This window comes from Stegodyphus dumicola, chromosome 3, assembly GCF_044657685.1.
Source record: "Stegodyphus dumicola isolate Sdum_Otavi_A_Nest chromosome 3, ASM4465768v1".
NCBI classification, from domain to species: Eukaryota; Metazoa; Arthropoda; class Arachnida; order Araneae; family Eresidae; genus Stegodyphus; species Stegodyphus dumicola.
This window is the reverse complement of record NC_140770.1, coordinates 274,200,980-274,206,979: the sequence shown is the minus strand read 5'-3', so window position 1 is coordinate 274,206,979 and position 6,000 is coordinate 274,200,980.

Below are 6,000 nucleotides of genomic sequence, written 5' to 3'. Positions count from 1 at the left end.
TTGAAGGCCTTCAGAAATTATTACAGCAGCACGGTAGAGCTGATTGGCAGTTGATTGTTGCTTTCTGGAGAAAAACTGAGTGACCATACTGATCCACAATCCATACTGATGCAAAACCAAAATAGAGTAGGGCCAATACATTATTTTGATTCAAATGAGCTTCCATTCTCCTAAGGATGACCCTATCTTCCAATTTTAATCAATAAATTTTGCAATTTAAAAGCAAACTGTTGCCAGTGCCTTAAATAAAATACTTTTACCTTCTAAATGCCATCGTACTGCCATTCAGTAAAGCGTAAACTATTTAACTTTCAGATTTAATCTATGTGTTAATGCGTAACAAACTAAGCGATTTAAAAGTAATCAACGCAGTTCTTATGAATATTTTTTCTACTTTTTAAACTGATTGATTTAACTAAAAATGTACTTGAATCTTGAGATGTCTTGTAAGGTATTTTCTCCCTTCTTCTACCATGCCTTCATGGTGAAATTGAAAACCTTCTCAAGGCGAATTCGAAAGGTACCGGCGGTTCGAGTACCAGCGAGAAAATTGCACGTTTTTCACGTCTCTTGCCGAACTTAAAGAGATGGTTGACGATAATTCGTTGCCACCAGGATTTGGGGACTGAGTCCCCTAATCGCAAGTCGCCTTTAAAAGGAGGAGTGTATAAGATAGTTTCTTCCTCCTTTTCGCATTTTTTCGAGGTGTAATTGGAAGCTTACTCAATAAGTATTCGAGAGTGCGAAGGTTCGAGTCCCGGCGAAAGCATTGCTCATTTTTCGAGTTTCCTGCTTCAAAATAACTTAATGACTCTAATAGTCTAATCAGAAATATTAGATTTTTTATGAAATTACACTAGCTGAGCTCATTAAAATAATTATATGTTTTTTATATTTCATGATAACTATTTTAGGTGGCTGGCCGCGCAAGCCGTGAATATTACAAATATTCATTCATTAATTTAAGGATAATTTCCGGTCATAAAGCAACTTCTCAAACTGTATTCATGGTGTCAAAACGCCATCCTATAATCGAAAATGGAACTTCGGAATTAAAAGCCATCACCAAATGTTAGATTTAATAAGGAACATAATGGAAACACGTGACTAAATTATTTTGACAGCTTTGGTTTTCCAAGACAAAGTATAGAAGTTTCTGAAGTTCTTTCTAGTTTAGTTTATGAGCAGAACCAGCGGCAACAGTATACGGATATCGAACTCTTTCTGTGAATTTTCCTCAAAAATATTAGCATTCTTCTGATTTGAATTTATTGAATAGTTCTCGTGGCAACGAAATATTCTTCGATTTGTTGATAGCGCGACGGACGTCTTTGATTAATTAAAGGAGTAATTTGTCTGCATTATTTTAATGAATGTCGCCGCCAAAGCCACGACTAAGCAGCTTTATTGATGTCACTTGCGGACAACATATGCGCAAAGTAAATACAGTAGATATTCAGCTATATGTATTCCAGACACTGGGAATTCTAATGATTCGGGTCGGATTTTCTTCTTCAAACTAATTACTTCAAACTAAAATTTTAAATGACTAGCCGCTTGCGCCATCAGCAGATATATATATATATATACATATATATCTGCTGATGGAGCAAACGGCTAGTCATTTAAATGAACAACGAAAAACTATAAGAACAAACTTAATTAGTTTTTTTAACAATTTTCACAATTTTTCAACAGAACACACATTTCAAATTACAAACAGTTTACATTTTTTTCACATACCACTTCACTTTAATTTCCTTCAAGCAAACATACATCTCTTAATTGGCTCAGTTACTTAACTCTAAATAATTGATATTACTACCTTTAGGATTTTTAATTTAATTTAATTTAATTAATATTAATATTTACAAAAAAATTTTTACTATAACAAAGATAGCAGCTTGACACTCAACTTTACCTACATAAGCGCCATCTATATAATTTGAAGAACACACTTCTCTTTCACAACACTTTTGCAGTCCCCAACACTCATATAGTAGGTAAGTTAGAATTAAAACTTACTATTTACTTGCTTTAAGTATTTTTTTTTTTAAATTTTTTATGTAGTATCTAAGTATTTTCTAAATATGAAATTATATTTTTAAATATATAATATTTTAAAAATTGTGAATTAGTTCTTTTTGTTTCTTTTTGTTTTTTTTATTTCTTATTAGTTTATATGGATTATGTATAGTTCTTTTATAGTTTCATTTCATTGATATGAATATTCGTGTAGGGAAAGTTTCTGTAGACAAGGATTTCTAAAATACATTGTTTTCTAGATTTTTTTTATTATTTTATAAAAAATTAATATTTAAAAAATTTAATTTTTTAATAAAAAGGTTAAGACTTTACTTGCTTGTTTCTCAAAGGACTTAATTAGTATTTTCCTTTTTGAACTTTAATTCTTAAATGTTAATACTTAAATGTTAATTTCTAGGGGTACCACTTTATTGGAATTACTTTTGGTTTTGACTTTTACCCTTGCCTGCATGAATGACGAAACACGAATTGAATGATTGGAGAGTTAGGTTTGGAGGCAACTTCCCCTTGATAAGTCTGTCTCCTGCCTACTCTAGGATCATTCACATATGCATTTTTAAAAAAAATTGTTTAATTTAATTTTAATTTATTAAATTAGTAGATTTATTTTCATGGATAAATTTTGCACTTGATTTGCTTATGCTTCTGAATTTAAATGATATTGTAGAGAATTAAATTTGCATATTTTTAAATTATTTTAAATTATTTTGGCTTTTTTCCTTTTTTTAGAATTTAAATTTGCTTTTTTACTTTTTTACTTTTATACGTATTTGTTAAGAATTTAAATTTGTTTAAATTTATATATACATATATATATATATATATACACATATATCAACAAAGCTAACTTACATATGTATATATATATATAAGTTAGCTATTTGAAAAAATTAATAATTATTAATTATTAAAGCCACTCAAAATGCTGCGAAATTAATTAAATAATCAAGAGACTAATAAATCCTACATAGTATAGAACTTACTAACAGGAACAGAAACAAAGCAAAAACAAATCAGTAACCATAATACCCTGCTATCTCTATATATAATAAAAGAAAGAGTCCGTCTCTGACTGTGAGGGTGCGCCTTTCGTTCGTGCTGCGCGTAAGCTAATAGACCAAATAGACGACGGGCTACGAAATTTGGTACATACGTGCATCTAGACAAGAGCCAGTGCACCTCGAAGCGATTTTTTTCAAAATTCGAAACAGATTTTTTTAATTTTATCTTTTTGTATGAAATCGCATTATTTTGAATGGTTTCATTCTTTTAGAAATGTGGCTTGGGCAACAGATTTTCATTCAGTGCTTTCTATACTGAACTACTGACTGTTGAAAATATGAGAAAAAATATTTATTGCTTATTTCACCATTTTTAAAATACTGAAAATTTTAGCAAGATTTTTTTATCGGGAAATTCGTTAATTTATTTATTAGGATAATTAATATTTGTATTAAGGGGTATTGCTTATTTCATGCATTTTCTTTTGATTTTTGGACACGCAACACGCACATCGCAATCTTCTTATTCTGACGCGCATGTGTCTCGCGAAAGGCACAACAGAAAGAATTTCCTTTTATTCCCTCTCTCTCTCTTTATTAGCTTAATTATATATAATTTTAATTATATAAACGGTTTTGAATGTTTGTTTTAGGAAAAAAAGTTCTTAACTCCCTTTATACCATTTGAATTCTTAAGATTTTGCAACGGGAAGTTGGTTAATTTATTTATTAGGATAATGAATATTTGTGTTAAGGGATATTGCTTATTTCACTGTAATGTTTTTAACATGTGATACAGTTTTATTGAATTTTTTGAAGGGAGGATAAAGTCTGCAGAGTAAAGTTCTGTGTAGGTTTTAAATTTAATGTTTGGTGTTCCCTTTAGGCATTTTTACGGTACATTTAAAAGCCAGATGAAGGCTGGGCGCAAAGCGGCTAGTCTATGCTAATAAAATCTGTGCGCTTCTGTTTGTTTCTTTGTTTGTAGCATTATCTCCTCCGAAACGACGGGGCGTTGAGCTTCGAGAAAGGGAGTGCCCACGGATTCCAAAAATTCCAGGGAAGCCATTTCGACCATTCTCATCTTCTACGACTTTAGTTAGCCGAGGTATTAATTAAAAACTCTAGAAACACTAATTTTCGCCTTCATTTTACCGTGCGGCCACAGTCTCGCACGCTGAAGATAAAAATCTGCTTTATTTCGAGAAGTGTTGCCATTGCTCGCTTTCAAATCATAGACTTTGTTAATAAAAAATGTGTAAGTTTTACAAAATCTGAAATAAAAATAGCACTGCCCAACTTTAAAGATGTTATTATTATTATATAAGGTCATATTCTGACGTTGCAGAAAGCACGCGATTGCACATGACACGTCATTCTGTGCAGAAAATATTTCATTAATGTCAGCATTTTAGATATATATCTGCTGTTGGCAACTTTTTTGTCTAAAGTTAGTATAGTTGACATGATATATTAATGTCACGTTAATTCTTTCATTGATATTGAAAAATTGCTGTTATATTACATTAAATATAAATCATGACGTCATACGTATTAACCTGAAATGTCAAGAGTTTTCGTTTCTGGTTTGCAATAAAAAAAATTATTTACGAATTGGTTGTCACTTGGAAAGAATGAACTGATTTCATTCATACTGAAATGTTTTTATGCATTTGCTTTTCAGGGATACATAGAACTTATAAATTTTGCTTTAGGCTGCAGCCCACTCATCTGACGGGCTTACCGTCTAGTTTTAAAATAACCACTGCAAAGTCTTTTTCTTCTAATTAATGTTTGAAGAATTCGAAAGATCTGATATTCGAAAAGTACGAAAATCTTTCTTCAAGATTCGGATTTCAATTCGACGAAATTCAGGATTCGACCTACTTTAGCTTTTCCATTGCAAATAAAAAATTACATACAATCTTAGTATTTCTCTCCAAGATTTGACATACAGCATCGTAATGTATGCAGATTCATTTAAAAAATATTACACAAAGCAGTAGCAACGAAACCTTAAAATGCAAACGGAATGAAAGCCCCACCACCGCCTAACCAGTATCAACTTCCTCGTGAAAATTCGGTTAGAATAATGAAAACGAAGTTTCCTGTGGCTAAGTGTAAGAAAGACAGGATGAACAGCTACACAAAGGAAGATTCACTCTAATATTCCTGCCAAAATTTCTTACAGAAAGTGTATTTCAGATAGGTATCTAAATCGAGGTTTTGTTAATGAAGGATATTTTCCGATATATTATGGAAGATTTGTAAGGTATCTTATGTTAATTTGTAAGAATTATGTTAATTTTATTAACACTTAAATTTTAAATTCCTTTCCTGTCAAATTCTTAACTTCAACGTACTACTTCCGGCCAGAAGGTAGTTTTGGAACCTTGCTGAATATTTAATGAGGAGGAGCGGTATTTAAACCACGAAATTACTTACAGAGTGAGAGAGAATCAGAGTTTCTGATTTACGCGCGTCTGCCTTTTTGGCCACTCTCTCTCTCAAAGCTGTTATTACGCTCGGCCGTACTCAGGCCCTTGCTAAGCTTCGTAGTCAAATAAGTTAAGGAGCCAACTCGATTTGAACCTTGATAGCTTCGGCTATATTTCTTTAGTTAATCTTAGTTTTAGTTTAATTCTTAGTCCCTTAAGTTCAAGGAGGGCTTTGTTTGTACACTCCCAGGCGGAGTTTTGTTAAATCTTATTGGAATAATAAAGGGTTAGTTACCCTTCTATCTTGTTGTTTCTTGTCGTCCGAACTTAAGCGATTATTCACTTATCAGTTTTTAAGATTCTTCACTTCCAACATTAACTTAGAATTACAAAGTGAGGAACTCTACAAATTAGCCAGTGGATTTCAGTCTTTACTATAACATCTCTTTTTCGTGCTCCTCCACAGAATATAAATTAGCTTTCTGTGTACATTAGATGAGACTCAATAAAACGCC